Below are 16,923 nucleotides of genomic sequence, written 5' to 3'. Positions count from 1 at the left end.
TTATCTCTTAACAGGAGCATTTTAACCACAGGAATCCTGGGCAGACAGTAAGTATCCTGAGAGGCCTGTAAAGGAAGACATGAATCTTCCCTGTACCTTCATTCCCACGGGCCTCTCCCACTATAAGCACCGACAGCTCTGAGTTCCATTCTTTGTTCTATTGTTGAAAGATGCAGTGTGTGTTTTTCATATAACATGGCCTCTAAATGCTAGCTACCTTCCTCATCAGGTACTCAACTGAAAGACAGCAATCTCTTTCAACCCTGGAGGAAGAACATGGGCAATATGTTGGTCTTCAATGTGGCCCCTTAGAAGAGATACTGCTAGGGCAATTTTGACTTACTTGAGTTGGGTTTTTTTTATTTTTTATTTTTAACCTGTATGTCATAACCCAACCCCAGGTAAGGTACATCTTGTACTTAACTCAAAGAATCATCACGAATATGAAATGAGCTAACATAATTGAGTAAAGTGGCTGGCACATAGTAAGCACCCAATGAATGGTACCTAGTTTTTTGTTGCTTTGTTTGTTTTTTTTTAAGGAGCCCTGGTGGCGCAGTGGTTAAGTGCTTGGCTGCTAACCTAAAGGCTGGCAGTTTAGAACCCACCAGCTACTCCACAGGAGAAAGATGTGGCAGTCTGTTTCCGTAAAGATTTACAGCCTTGGAAACCCTATGGAGCAGTTCTACTCTGCTCTATAGAGTCACTATGAGTTGGAATAGACTCAACAGCAATGAGTTTGGTTTGGTTTTAGTTTCTTTGCTGTTGTTGTTTATTTTGTTTTTGTTATAGAGTCAGTCCAGTGGATTGAATAGTGACCCCCAAATGCTATGTCCACGCCCTAATCCCTGTAACCTGTGAATGTTACTTTATTTGGAAAGAGGGTCTTTGCAGATATAATGATGTTAAAGATCTTGAGATGAGATCATCCCGGATTATCAAAAAAAAAAAAAAAAAAAAACCCATTGCCATCAAGTCCATTCCAACTTGTAGTGCTCCTATAGGACAGGATAGAACTGCCTCGTAAATTTTCCAAGAAGCAGCTGATAGATTCGAACTGCCAACCTTTTGGTTAGCAGCTGAGCTCTGATCTACTGCACCACCAGGACTCCAGGATTACCCAAGTGGGTCCTAAATCCAGTAACAAGTGTCTTTATAAGAGTGAGGCAGAGGGAAATTTGACATAGAAGAGAGGGCAATAGGATAATGGAAGCAGAGATTGGAGCGATGTGGCCACAAGCCAAGCTGGCAGCTGCCAGAAGCTGGAAGAGGCAAAGAATGGATTCTCCCCAGAGTCTCCAGAGAGTGTGTGGCCATGCTGACACCTCAACTGCTAGCCAGAACTCTGAGAGAATAAATACCTGTTGTTTTAAACTACCTAGTTTGTGGTTGGGTTTCCCCCCACGGTATGTGTAACCAGGGATTGAGAGGATGAAAATATTTATCACAGGGCACTGGGAAGTTCCAGCCAGTAAAGATTGAGGAAACCTCATTCCCAGTTTTAAAATTGCCAGTCACTAACCATGTGGCCTAGGGCATTTACATATGCTGTGAACAGTCTCTGTGACCTTGTCTATAAAAGCAACATGCTTGATAGTGGTCACTAAAAAAGAAAATTTTTTTTTTTTTTTTTAGTGGTCACTAAGGTGATTAAATTATCCTCAATGTGACTGTGCTTTAAGATGTGGGCTTTGTCGCCAGGCACAATGCATTTTGGTTCTCAGTTCCTTGATGGTTCTCAGGTCATTGAGAGTAAGTCTGGTCATCCCAGGCTTTGGCCCAAGCAGCCCTCAGCCCCATCTTGTGCCTGCTCTCCCTTCTCAGGTAGTGAGGGATGTCTTACTCGCTCTCCCTTCCCAGGTGCTGAGGAGTCTCACTTGCTGTCCCATCCCAGGTGGTGAGGACTGTCTCCAAGAAGCTAGGCAGGACTTCAGATTGACAATGCGCTTCACTTGCTGGAGGTCATGCCCCTGCAGCCATTGTATCTTGTGTCCCTTGGTCACAGTTTCTGGGGAAAAACATCATAAAAAGAAGTCCCTCTGCTTGTCAAACAGCACTTGGAAAGCTTCAGAGTGTGTGAATACTGAGGTTTCCCTTTTTTCTCATCCTTTGTCTGAACTGCAAAGGGTAGCTCATGGGCCAAGAGGTTCTTCCAGATCAAAACCCTCCTGACAGGCTTCCTGTGTACCTGCCAGCACGCCACCTCCTGAAGCTCTAAGACGCCCAGTTCATTTATTCCTGGCAGGTGTCTCACCTGGACAAGAAGAGTCAGACAGGCCTCCTAAAAGCATTTGATGAAGAGAAGAGGACATTATTATTACTTTTTTTTTTTTTTTATTCACACCTTTGAAAACAGATGCTCTCAAACACTGCCTGTAGGAACGTGCATTGGTGTAAACTTACTGGCAGGGCGTTTGGCAAAATGCATCAAAAGTAATAAAAATGTACATGCCATTTGAGCCAGAAGTTCCATTTCTAGGAACTTGCCCTAAGGAAATATTCTAAGATGAGCCCAAAGATTGAGATGTCAGGGAATTCATTACAGCCTTATTTAGAATAGAGAAAACCTGGAAACAACCTAAAGAGGGAGAACCCAAAACCAAACCAAACCCATTGCTGTCAAGTCGATTTCGACTCATAGCGACCCTATAGAGCAACTTCAATTAATCATGGTGTGATCAAAGAGGGAATCCTAGGTCTCAGCTACTGATGATCCCAAAATATTGTAAAGGGAAGAAGGGAGGGAGGAGGGAGGAAGGAAGGAAAGAGTAGGTAATATAAAATTCTATTTTTATAAAGATGTATGAGGGACATATTTCAAAGATGGAAGTAGGATTGCATGTGAATTTTATTGTCTTCATTTCTTAGTTCTTCTGTGGGAAACAAATTCATTCAATTTTTCAACAAATATTTATTGTGTAACTACTAGGTATCAAGCACTATGCTACGTGGGTATTAAAAAAATAAGATTCCTACCTATCGAAAATTTCCTATGGATACTTGTGCAATTTAAAAAAAATTTTTTTTTTAATTATACTATTAAGGTATTTTCCAGCCTGGAGTTCAGGGGCTGAGTTATATCAGAGGCTCTCACATATTTCCAGTCCACAGCACCTGAGGAATGCTAAAACCGCCGGATGGCCTGGCATTTTTTCGCCCAGCCAACTTCTGCTTGTCATGGCAAGCCAAGCAAAATCTTTGAAAGGACACTAGGGAAAGCAGACCTGCTTTTAGGCAATGCTATCCTTGTGTTGGAAACCCTGGTGGCGTAGTGGTTAAGTGCTACAGCTACTAACCAAAGGGTCAGCAGTTCAAATCCGCCAGGCACTCCTTGGAAACTCTATGGGGCAGTTCTACTCTATCCTATAGGATTGCTATGAGTCAGAGTCAGCTCAATGGCACTGGGTTTTTTGTTTTTTTTTTTTTTTTTTGGATCCTTGTGTTAAATATCAAAGGGCAATTACCAGTTTATGCTGAAAAAGAAGGATACAAATCATGAGTGAATGTCGTCATACATATCATGACCACATCATGACAACAAACAGGATGAAGAAGAGTCAAGGGCTGGCTGCTGTATGAGTCCTGTATGGATGGAGTCTGGGTGGCTTTCAGCAATTCACCAAGCTCTCCCTGTCATGCTTTTCTGTGTGAAAATTGAGAACCATAACACATCTGTGGTTCCAACTCATAGCAACCCCATGTGACACAGCAGAACTGCCCCATAGGGTTTTCTAGCTTTATAGAAGCAGATCGCCAGGTCTTTTTCTCCCACAGAGCTGCTGGCTGGGTTTGAATCGCCAACTTTTGGCTAGTAGGTGAGTTCTTAACTGTTGTGCCACCAGGGTCCTGTGTCTCTACTTGTATAAAATATCTGGGTCACCTACTTGCTTGGGAAGGTTGCTCAGCTCACACTAACCCTCTAAAGATTCCACTTCACCGGGAAGGATGGGCTTCAGCAGTGTGTTTGGGCCACCTCACCTCCATGATGGGATCTGATACAATGTGCTCACCTCCGTGATGGGATCTGATACAATGTGCTCACCTCCATGATGGGATCTGTTGTGAGCAGCCAATCAGCTGAATCAAAGCTTCCTCAGGAGTGTGGCCTGCATCCAATATATATGTAAACTTTCTGGCAAAGCTCGCTGGCTTTTCCTCTACTCTGGATCCTGCATTCGGCTTGTCATCATCTGAAGTCCAGTTCTTGGGACTTGAGCCAGCAGCCTGCCATCTTACCTGCCAACCTTGGATTCTTCAGCCCCCACAGCCCCTGAGCTAGCAGCCTGTCATCTGACCTGCTAATCTTGTGTTTGCCAGCCCCTGCAGCTACACGAATCAGGAGAAACCTCCAGCCTGGCACCTGACCCACAGACTTGGGACTTTCCAGCCTCTACAACCTTGTGAGCCATTTCCTTGGTATGAATCTCTTTCTGTCTCTCTCTCCATATATATATATATATATAAAACCCATTGCCATCGAGTTGATTCTGACTCATAGTGATCCTATAGGACAGAGTAGAATTGCCCGTAAGGTTTCCAAGGAGTGGCTGGTGGATTCAAACTGCTGACCTTTTGATCAGTAGTCAGGCTCTTAACCACTGTGCCACCACCACCACTGTGCCACCAGTGCTCCATATATATGTGAAACAATTGAAAACTCCTTTCAAAAGGTAGCCCCCCGACTTTACAGAGTTAGTGTAGGATCTCAGGTCCGAATGGTTTTCTATTCAGATAATCAAACCATCCTGCTGTTTTCAATCCCATCCCCACCCCATGTTCAAAAGTACATGTTGGGTCCAATTCCTGGGCTTCTGGGGACCCATGGCATAAAGTAACTTGATCCTTGGATTTTGAATTGGTGACAGTAAGTAATGCTGGGTGTTATAACAAACAAAGCCCCAACTCTCAGTAGCTTAGCAAAATAAATGCCTAGCTCAAGTCAGTGTCCAATGGTGCTGGCAGGGCAGCTCTGCTCAATCCTGTTATTTGGGAACCAAGTCTTCCACCGAGTGGCTTTCCATCTCCAGGGCCACAGAATCCTCCACCTAGCCAGCAGCTAACAGAAGCCCAAGTAAAAACACAGAGAATTGCCCAGACAGTTTTTAAGGGGCCAGGTCTGACAGTGGCATACAGCACTTCTGCCCATATTCCACTATCCAGAGTTCAGTCGTGTGCCTCCCTGCCTCCCCCAGCTAAAGGAGCTGCCAGGGAGATGCAGTCTGCCTGCCTATCCTCTCCTGCAGGATAAGGAAACGGGGGTCAGCAGCACGTCCAGTGGCCACTGTGTTGACTCCAATCCATGGCAACCCCTTGTGTGTCAAAGTAGAACTGCTCCGTAGGATCTTCAATGGATGGATTTTTGGAAGTAGATTGGCAGGCCTTTCTTCCAAGGCTTCTCTGGGTGGACTTGAACCTCCAACCTTTCAGTTGGCATCCCAGTGTGTTCACTGTTTGCTCTACCTAGGGACTCCGTAGGGATCACATAGCAGTTCTTAACTCCATTTTCTAGCTCCACGTCCCACCTCCACTTTCATTTTTATTTATTTATTTTTGACTATTTTATTGTCGTTTGGGTGAACATTTACAGAGCAAATTAGTTTCCCATTGCACGGTTTATAAACATTTTGTTTCATGACATTAGTTGCAAATCCCCTCAATGTGACAGCACTCTGCCCACTTCCTCCCTGAGTTCCCCTTTTCCATTCGCCTATCTTTCCTGCCCCTTCCTGCCTTCTGAATTTTGTTTTTGGACAAACGCTGCCCTTTGGGTCTGGTGTGGTTGATCGTTCTGAGGAGCACATTCCTCACAGGTGTTATTGTTCACTTTTATAGGCCTGCCTGTTGTTTGGCTGAAAGGTGATCTCCAGGAGTGGGTTTAGTTCCAGGTTTGAAGGGTATCTAAGGGCCTTAGTCTCGGGGACTCCACCAGTCTCTATCAGACCAGTAAGTCTGGTCTTTTTCATGAATTTGAATTTTGTTCTACATTTTTCTCCCACTCTACCCAGGACCTTCTATTGTGATCCTGATCAATCAAAGGACAAAAAAAAAGTGTTGTAGGAAAAGCAAACATTGTAAAAGAAATTGAGAAATGTTATGTGTGGCAAGTCCCACAACCTGCAACCCCATCCCCACCCCACTTCTATCATCTTATTGTCGTTAGTGGAAAGATGATTTACTGCAAAAACTGTGCTGTTTTTGTAAATTCAGAGATTATATGTAACTTCCAAAAAAACCAAACCCACTGCCAAGGAGTCCGTTCCGACTCAGAGCGACCCCACCTGTGCAGAGTAGAACTGCCTCGTAGGGTTTTCAAGGTTGTGACCTTTTGGAAGCAGATCACCAGGCCTGTCTTTCCAGGCACCTCTGGGTGGGTTCCAACTGCCAACTTTATGGTTAATAGTCAAATGCTTAACCATTTGCATAACCCAGGGACTCCGATCTGTAACTTAAAAAAAAAAAAAAAAAGACCACGTTAATCAGCAACGAGTACATGTTCTTTCATTGTCCTTTCCTGTACAGCATGTTAGTAAGCTTTAATACATGACTAAGACTCCCTGGATTCTTTTTTTAATAAAGATTTCTAGACTTCAAAAAAACTTACTTCCCCTCTCTGCAGGCCTCTCCTCACCTAGGATTCCTGTGATTCACGGCAACACCACCCAGCTCCCGGTGCCTCCTTCGCCAAGCCCTTCTGTGCTGTCTCTGAGGACACAGGTTTGATTTCAAAAAGAACCAATACCACCCCACCCTCCAGCACTCCGAAAATGAGTTTCCACCAGCCTGGTTTGTTGGCTTTGCCCAGAGCCCACGCCCCGTTTTGCAGACATACCTGAAGGAAGCCCAGGACCTCTGCTGGAGACACCCTCCTCTTGGGCCCATGGGTGGGTGCCGGTGGGGTGCTGTTGACGCTGCCCTCCCAAGCCTCAGGGAGACTCTGGGGTTGGGGCTGGAAGACTTTCAGACTCTTCCTCTGGGCCCCGCCTGAAAGAGCAGTTCTAGTCTCTGAAGCATGTTAGACTTTTTGCTCCTTGCCTTTGGAAACCTTTTCATTAATCCATCCCACTTTGTCATGGATCATAGAACCCATCTGAGTACAGGGTGCACAGTGGCTCCTGTTGAAATGGGTAAAATCTCCCCTTCCCTCCCCTCTTTAAAGGAACCTGCTGGAATGTAAGCTCCATGAAGACAGAGGTCTTTGTTCTTATTCGCTGATGGACCCTAGAAAAATGCCTGGCACATATTTAACAAACAAACAAAACAAACTCATTGCTGTTGAGTCAATTCCAACTCATAGCGACCCTATAGGACAGAGTCGAACTGCCCCATAGGGTTTCCAAGGCTGTAAATCTTTATGAAAGTAGACTGTCACATCTTTCTCATGTGGAGCAGCTAAGTGTGAAATGCTGATCTTTCTGTCAGCAGCCAAGCCTTTAGCCACTGCATCAATGGGGCTCCTTGGCACATATTAGGCACTCAGTAAGTATTAGTGAAATGAGTGGCTCTTAGGTAGAAGATTTACCTGTATGATCCTTGGGCATGCCTCCATGCATGCTTACTGGTGCTCCTTTAGAATCATCCCCTTTTTTTGGTGGGGGGAGGTGCAAAAGAAGTTTTTATGTAAGTAAAATTTACACACGGATAAAGGCACAGGTGTTCAGTGCACAATTTGATGAGTTTTGACAATTATATATATCTGTGCAACCAATAACTGAGTCAGGATTTATAACATTTCTATCACCCCAGAAAAGAACAATGTCTTTTATTAATCAGTTTGAGCTCCCACCTCATTTTACTTATTCCTCTTTAGAGTTCTGATTTCATTTTACCCTGTTATAAGGATTCGTGCTTGCCTTCTTCTTCCAAGGTGTAAGCTCAGTGAAATTGGGGATACTCTAACCTGTAATGGGGCAAAGAAATAGACATCGAAAGACACACACATGAATAATCTGAAGATAAAACTTAAATCTGAAGATGCACTAAGGTGCATGAGACCCTTTTCTGAGAGCAGGGTATATATGGAGGCATGACATCCCAACGAGGAGCAGGGATGCAACAACTTGGAAATGGGGGGGCAAGAGGAATTCAAGACTAGACTGGGAGAAATCCTTAAAGTGAGGGTGTAAATGGCAAGCAAGTGACTTGTCCCAGAAATGAGAAAGCAGTTCTGTCTTCAAACGTCATACAGCTAATCCTTCTAAAAAAAAAAAAAAAAAAAGTATTGTACTACTAATATATACCAGGTATGTGCTCAGTGTTGATGCTCAAATATATCACATGTTTGCCATGAGGAAAAGATTATGGCAATTAATAAAGAACCCTGAAAATACAAATAGGAGGAAAAAGAGCTTGTGCTGCATTTCCTTGTTAGTGGTCTTTGCTAAAAAGTGATTCCTGGCTTCAAAAATTGGATCTACACTTAAACACAACAGCAAGCTGATAAGAACTGTGAGAGCTGGGGCTGGAAAGCTGAGCTGTACATCCCTCCATCGTTGCTGTTGTTAGCTTCACCCAGTTGACCCCCAACTCATGATGACCCCATGTACAATGAATGAAACGCTGCCTGGTCCTGTGCCATCCCCGTGATTCATTGCAGATTGGACCTTTGTGATGGATAGGGTTTTTGATGGCTGATTTTTGGAAGTAGATCTTCAGGCCTTTCTTCCTAGACTATCTTAGTGTGAAAGCTCTACTGAAACCCGGTTAGCATTATAACAACACGCAAGCTTGTAATGACAGATGGTGGTGGCTATGCACGAGGTGCATTGACTGGGAATTGAACCCAGGTCTCCCACAGGGAAGGTGAGACTTCTGCCACTAAACCACCACCATCCCACACTGCATCCCAAGCTCAGAGTAAGGCTGAGGGAGGATGTCTTGAGTTAGAAGCTGGTTCCAAGTACTTTTTTCCTTTTTCAGGCCTCTTACTCAATATCATGATTATTAATTATCCATTTGGGTAGTCCTTATTAAGAGGACTCTCTCCAGAGAAGGAGCAGCTGACCTTTAAAAAATGTAGTCCTGTAAAAGTTTAGACCTATGACTATCCCTTCTGTGATGTTCTATAAATGCTTCTTTCAGCAGTTCAGCTATGACTCACAGGCACAGAATAGCATTTCAGGGAAATTATTTTTCTCTGTCTCTGAAAATTAAGCCTGTACATTTTCTGGTCTCTCTCATCAATTTCTCTTTCAGCTGATGAAACTTTGTGATGACTTCTTGGTGAAGGAATCAGTTATACCTGCAGACAGAAGCCTCGCTGCTTGATTGGGTTTCTCCTCTGGTACAGGAGAAGTCAAGGCTGGAGTTTCCTGGTTCTTGGCATAGAGGTCCAGGAACAGTGACCTCTGGGCCCTGAAATTCCTCACCCTGGTGAGTGTGCCCTCCTCGGCAAACGAGGGTTGTCACAGATCCCGTGGGAGCAGATGGCTCTGTACCCTACCTGCCATGCTCAGTCTTGGGTTTAGCACAGAAGCAATTTGACTTGTAGAGTGAAAAAGGGATTCTTTCCCATGGGACTCATTTAGCTGGCAGTAGGTCTGGTTAGAAACTTACCTGTTGGCGCTGGAAGGAAAGAACAGAGTGATTCAGTGAAGGCTGCACAATTAAATTGGTCAGCTCTCTTGAGTGAAGGCCTGAGGTGGGAGCAGCCCCCTGCCCTGCCAGCAGGTACAAGTGATCCGTTATTGAATGAAAACAAGGACTTGCCTGCCAGGAGGCAGCATGCTGCAGTGGGGCCAATGGGCTTTGGGGTCACACAGAACTGTGCTTGTGTCCTCCTGCTCCCACTTTCCAAAGAGTGATCTTGAGCAAGTTATGCCAACTCTCCAAGCTTCAACCTCCTTTTCAGTAGAATAAAACCGGTTGCCATCAAGCTGATTCTGACTCACGGCCACCTGTGTGTCACAGCAGAACTGTGCTCCACAGGATTTTCAATGACTGATTTTTTTGGAAGTAGATCACTAGGCCTTTCTCCTGAGGTGCCCCTGGGTGAACTCAAACCTCCAATCTTTCTGTTAGCAGTCCAGTGCAGTAACTGTGTGCACCACCCAGGGACTCCCATCTGTAGAATAAAAAAAATAGAACTAATAAAACCAGCCTCATCAAGTTGAGAGAATGATTAAATAAGTCATGGAAACTGGTCTGCAATGTGCTTAACACATAGTACCACACGAAACCTGTTGCCTTCGAGTGGATTCCAACTCATAGCAACCCTATAGGACAGAGTAGAATTGCTCCATAGGCTTTCCAAGGAGTGGCTGGTGGAGTCGAACTGCCAACCTTTTGATTAGCAGCCAAACTCTTAACCACTATGCCGCCAGATCTCCTGACACATAGATTAAAAAAAAAAAAAAAAAAACCCCATTGCCATTGAGTCGATTCCGACTCACAGCGACCCTATAGGACAGAATAGAACTGCCTCACAGAGTTTCCAAGGAGCGCCTGGTGGATTCGAACTGCCTACCCTCTGGTTAGCAGCTGTAGCACTTAACCGCTATGCCACCAGTGTTTCCTGACACATAGTAGGTGTTCATTAATGTTAGCTTCTTAACATAGTTCCTTCCCTATTCTATTTCCTTTCCTGCTGGCTTTTATGGAAGTATGGTGGGAAGAAATAAAAGACATGGAAGAAAAAGGGGCGGGGGGAAGACAGACTAGGTGAAATGTCTGAGAAGGAAGGATTAGGATATTCAGAAACCAAAACAATGATTGTATTTTGTGTTCCAGTAGGTTCTGTGGTTGATATGTGTGAGCTTTTTCTGTCTGTTCAATGTCCCTCCTCCCTGTATTAGTTCCCTATTGCTCTATAGCAATTTACCCCCAATACTTAGCAGTTTAAAGCAGCACACATTTGTTTTCTCACAGTTTCTGTGGGTCAGGAATCTGGTTGTGGGTTACCTGGATCATCCAGCTCAGAGTCTCTCACAGGCTGCAATCAAGGTGTTGACCAGGGCTGCCATCATCACAGGCTCAGGGGTCCACTTCCAAGCTCACTTGATGGTCATTTGCAGGATTCACTTCCTCACAGGCTGTTGGGCTGAGGGCCTCAGTTCCTTGCTGGCTGTTGGCGAGTTACTTGCCAGATGGGCCTTTCCACAGGGCAGCTTACAACATGGCAGCTGGCTTTACCAGAAGGAAGAAGGGAAAGATAAAAAGAGACAGAAATAGATTACAAGTAGTCCTCAACTTACAACCAGGTTCCATTCCAACAACTCCATCATAAGTTGGTTCTGATGTAAGTCGAACACTTGACTTTTTTTTTTTTGGCTTCCATTATTACCAAAACCAAACCAGTTGCCATTGAGTTGATTCCAACTAATAGCAACCCTACAGGACAACGTAGAACTGCCCCATAAGGTTTCCTAGGCTGTAATCTTTACAGAAGCAGACTGTCACATCATTCTCCCACAAAGCGGCCTTTCGGTCAATGGACACTTAACCACTGTGCCACCAAGGTTCTTTAGTTTTCATTATTATTGCCTTTTACTACCAGAATCTTTATAAATCCAATTTTTTCCCTAAATTTTATTTATTTTGTTGTTGAGAATATACACAGCAAAACATACATCAACAGTTTCTACATGTACAATTTAATGACATTGATTACATTCTTCAGGTTGTGCAACCATTCTCACGCTCCTTTTCTGAGTTGTTCCTGTCTCATTTAAACTCACTGCCTCCTAAGGTTCCTACCTAATGTTTTGAATTGTTGTTGTCTATTTGATCCCATATAAAATCCCAAAAACCAAACCCATTGCTGTTGAGTCGATTCCGACTCAAAGCAACCCTATATAGATAGTTCTTAAAAGAGCATAATGCTCAAGCAGACCTTTTTATTTTTTTATTGTGCCTAGCAAGAAATAGGAAGGCAGCTTCCTGGCCAACTGACTGGAAGAGATCCATATTTATGCCTATTCCCAAGAAAGGAGATCCAACCGAATGTGGAAATTATAGAACAATATCATTAATATCACATGCAAGCAAAATTGTGCTGAAGATCATTCAAAAACGGCTGCAGCAGTATGTCGACAGGGAACTGCCAGAAATTCAGGCTTGTTTCAGAAGAGGACATGGAATCAGGGATATCATTGCTGATGTCAGATGGATCCTGGCTGAAAGCAGAGAATACCAGAAGGATGTTTACCTGTGTTTTATTGATGATGCCAAGGCATTCAACTGTGTGGATCATAACAAATTATGGATAACATTGCGAAGAATGGGAATTCCAGAACACTTAATTGTGCTCATGAGGAACCTTTACATAGATCGAGAGGCAGTTGTTCGGACAGAACAAGGGGATACTGATTGGTTTAAAGTCAGGAAAGGTGGAGTCAGGGTTGAATTCTTTCACCATACCTATTCAATCTATATGCTGAGCAAATAATACGAGAAGCTGGACCATATGAAGAAGAACGGGGCAACAGGATTGGAGGAAGACTCATTAACAACCTGCATTATGCAGATGACACAACCTTGCTTGCTGGAAGTGAAGAGGACTTGAAGCACTTACTAATGAAGATCAAAGACCACAGCCTTCAGTATGGATTACACCTCAACATAAAGAAAACAAAAATCCTCACAACTGGACCAATGAGCAACATCATGATAAGCGGAGAAAAGATTGAAGTTGTCAAGGATTTCATTTTACTTGGATCCACAATCAACAGCATGGAAGCAGCAGTCAAGAAATCAAAAGACGCATTGCATTGGGTAAATCTGCTGCAAAGGGCCTCTTTAAAGTGTTGAAGAGCAAAGATGTCACCTTGAAGACTAAGGTGCGCCTGACCCAAGCCATGGTATTTTCAATTGTATCATACACATGTGAAAGCTGGACAATGAATAAGGAAGACCGAAGAAGAATTGACGCCTTTGAATTGTGTTGTTGGCAAAGAGTATTGAATATGCCACGGACTGCCAAAAGAATGAACAAATCTGTCTTAGAAGAACGATAACCAGAATGCTCCTTAGAAGCAAGGATGGTGAGACTGCGTCTTACATACTTTGAACATGTTGTCAGGAGGGATCAGTCCCTGGAGAAGGACATCATGCTTGGCAGAGTACAGGGTCAGCGGAGAAGAAGAAGACCCTCAATGAGGTGGATTGACACAGTGGCTGCAGCAATGAACTCAAGCATAACAACAATTGTGAGGACGACTCAGGACCGGGCAGTGTTTCATTCTGTTATGCATGGGGTATCTATGGGTCGGAACCAACTTGACGGCACCTAACAACAACAACAGGTAAAAGTTTACAGCTCAAGTTAATTTCTCATACCGAAATTTATACATATATTGTTCTGTGACCCTAGTTGCAGCCCCCATAATGTGATACCATACTCCCTGGTTCCAACCCCGGGTTTCCCCTGTCCATTCAACCAGCTCCTATCCCTTTCTGCCTTCTCATCCCACCTCTAGGCCAGAGCATCCCATTTAGTCTCGTGTACCAACTTGAACCAACTTGAACTAAGAACAAGTTAATACTTGTTTTATGTTTTATGGTACACTGTAAACTTTGAAGGCAGACATTTTTTACTAGTTAAACTATTGCTCGGTATTAAGAAGACTTCAGGAGACATTTTTGGTTTAAGATTTATAAATCCGATCTTTGTCTTTGGGGGTTGGCATGGGAATGATAGCATCAACAAATTACACCTGAAACATTGTATGTAGTACATATTACTTACGATAAGATGTACCACCAAAAAAAAAAGGACGGTTGTATGTCCAATTCATTGTAACTCAAATACATCGTAAGTTGGGAACTATCTGTACTGACTTTTGTAAAATAATCTCACAAGTGATATCCCACCAGTTTTGCCATATTCTGTTGATTAGAAGCGAGTCACTGGGTCCAAACCACAATCAAGGTGAGGGAAGTGGATTTCAGGGAGTTCTGGATATCATGAGGAGTGGTAATCACTAGAAGGCCATCTTGGAAGGCTGACTACCTCACTGCCCTTTTGGTAGGAGCAATCATCCTTCCTTCGTAAAGCAACATATGATTCTGGTGGGGCTGCTTTCCATAGTGCCTGCCACTCCAGCCTATCCCCACACTGGAATGGCATGAAACCCAGGCCTAGTTAATATATTAGTACATCCCATTAGCTACAGTGATTGGTCCAAGAAGTAGCCATATGACCCAAGCTTGGCCAATCAGAATCTTCCCTGGGATTTATATACATTGAAACAAGGAGAGAGAAGTTATCTCTTTCATGTGAAATCACTAAGATGGAATGATGCAACCCTGGGCCATATGTTGCTGTGCCATATCTTACTAATCATATAAAAGAATGAAGAACAATTGAAGACATCACACTCTAAAGGAGGGATAATAAGATTTGTGGTTAAAAAGAGAGCACAAATAAGCTAGTGACTTTTTTTTTTTTTTAATCCCTGAGGCTAATTTCACCGCTGAAAGCTACTGTATCTCCCTTTTTTGCTTGAGGTAGTTTAAATTAGTTTCTGTCACTTGCAGCTAAAAGAATCTTGATTAATTCAGCCTCAGTTTTTGCATCTGTAAAACCAAGTTGTTGAGCTAAAATGGTCTCCATCGTTCTTCCCATACTTCAAAGTCCAAGATTCTGACTTGAACAATCTATTATTTTACTAAGAAACAGATTTTTCAAAAGTAGAGAAAGAGCAGGAGGAGCAGCTTGAAGGCAGAGGAATACATAAGAGGGAGAAAGGGTCAATCCTATGACTTATGGGAGCCTAAGACTCTACCTTCTTCATACATTAAGCAAGGCTCCAAGATTTAACTCAGAACTGTAAAAACACCACCAAAAATGACTCATGCCACTAGTGATCTAGGATAAGACCCAGACATAAGTTTCTTTCACATACCTTTTGAACCGTGATAATGTAATGGCCAGAGACATGCACTTTGAAGACAGCAGCCCTAGATTTAATGATCATAATTTAAAAAATAATAATCATAATAAACCAAAAACCCATTGCCATCAAGTCAACTCATAGTGACCGTAAAGGACAGAGTAGAACTGCCTTATAGAGCTTCCAAGGAGTACCTGGTGGGTTCGAACTGTCAACCTTTTTGTTAGCAGCTGTAGCACTTAACCACTTCGCCTCCAGGGTCTCCAATAATCATAATAGCTAACATTTACTGGGTATTTGTCCCTGGGTGGTACAAATGGTTAAGCACCCGACTACTAGCTGAAAGGTTGGTACTTTGAAAGACAGACCTGGTGATCTGCTTCCGAGAGATTGCAGCCTTGAAAACTCTATGGAGCAGCTCTACACTGTAACACATGGGGTTGCCATGAGTCCAAACCAGCTGGACAGAACTAACAACAACAACAATGTACCTCGTGATTTCTCAAGTCCCAGCTCCTTGACTTACTAGCTTTGTGATCTTAGGGAAGTGACTTAACCCCCTTAAACCTCTGCTTCCTCATCTGTAAAATGGAGTGATAATAGCTCTTATTACACAGGACTTGTAAAGATGGACTGAGTCAATGCAGGTAAAGCACCAAACACAGTATCTGGCACACGTTCTTCTTTAAATGTCCCTCCCCCACTTTTATACCCAGTTCGAATATCAACAATTCCACAAACCATTCCCCAATTGTCCTCCACCTCCTCTATGCTCCCACAGCACTTCCCTCACGCCAGCTTTTCTAGCCCAGGCAGCTCTGTAGTATACTCACTTGCCCATGTATCTGTCACTCCTGGCAGACCGTACCTTATTTATCTTTGGGTTCCTGAAGCCTGGATCAATGCCAAACACATGGTAGGATCTTAATAAATCCGAATGGATTAGGCAAACATAATATTTATCAGTTTCTCAAGACGAAAAGCAGACAGCCTGGTCGGTACACAGCCACACCTTTTGGTTTCACTGCCTCATGGAGAGTTAAGTATTTTTGTCAGGCGAAACCCCGATGGGCTATTGTAAAGCTGCTCCTCAAATGAAACCACCAATTGCTCAAGCTAAAGTAACAACTCCTCACAACTGGCAGGCCAGCCTGTCAGCAACCAGCCATGGAGCCCGGTGTCAATGGGTGTGGTGCTGTTGGCTTGGAAGTTGACCAAAGAGATGGTAAACAAGACAGTTGCCGGGGTGCGTAAACACAAAACCAGATTCTCATCATCTTACCCCCGAAACACTCCAGTCACAGCACCAGTGACACTCGCAAGTGGTTACTTGTCAGCTCCTGTGAGTACAGTGGCAAAGGCCAGCCACCCCCAAACTGCATACATCAAGGACAAAAACATAGGAGCTGCAGCTTTTATGAGAAGAGAAGCAGTGTGTATGTGTATGAGTGTTCAGAAAAAGAGATGTTTTTCTAAGGTGAGTGTAAGACAAGGGCCTGTGTTAGAAGAAAAAACATTTCTCTGTTTCTGAGGCCATATTCTTTTCACCAGCTGGAGGCTGGGAAAGGGCTAAAAGGGAAATTTGGTGAAGCTACCCACTCAACTTACTATTAAAAAGAACCTGGGGCTGGGCAGGGGGAGCAGTCTGCCAGACCACATGGGGCTGACCACGTAAAATCTCATTCCTCTTTAGATTAAACTTAGTTTGAGAAGCAACCCAAAGTGCTTCTGGAACCTACAAGGAAAGTGAGGAAGGAAATAAGAAACATGCCTGGCTGGGGTGGCATAAATTTTTCAAAGTCAATATTGGAATAAAAATTTTAAATATGACTTTTATTCCCCTGTTGGCTGAAATTCAGCTCTTGGACACTGAAGGCTTATAGGAGTCACAGTGGGTGGTCTCCTACGTGACAGGAATCCAAGAAAACTCTCTTACCCTGCAATTCCTCTTCCCAGTCTGTTTGTTTCTATTCATGAACTCATTCATTTATGCACATCCTGCCTCGTTCCTGAAAGCACTGGGGCCTTATACTCTGTAGGCAATGGGGAGCCATCAGTGGTTTTCTGCCAGAAGAACGCCGTGGTCAAATATTAT

General features: G+C 43.6%; 1 long non-coding RNA gene across 1 annotated transcript; it reads right to left on the bottom strand.

Moving 5' to 3' along the window:
* Positions 1-9,655: 9,655 nt before the first annotated feature.
* Positions 9,656-15,946, bottom strand: LOC126060800 (uncharacterized). Its single transcript, XR_007513658.1, has 3 exons — positions 15,697-15,946; positions 10,897-11,121; positions 9,656-10,060 (listed from the first exon to the last, which is right to left on the bottom strand). It is a non-coding gene; the product is annotated as an uncharacterized LOC126060800 (long non-coding RNA).
* Positions 15,947-16,923: the final 977 nt, after the last annotated feature.

This window comes from Elephas maximus, chromosome 17, assembly GCF_024166365.1.
Source record: "Elephas maximus indicus isolate mEleMax1 chromosome 17, mEleMax1 primary haplotype, whole genome shotgun sequence".
Classification (NCBI taxonomy): Eukaryota; Metazoa; Chordata; class Mammalia; order Proboscidea; family Elephantidae; genus Elephas; species Elephas maximus.
The sequence above is the reverse complement of the archived record's forward strand: the minus strand, read 5'-3'. Positions and strand labels throughout refer to the sequence as shown.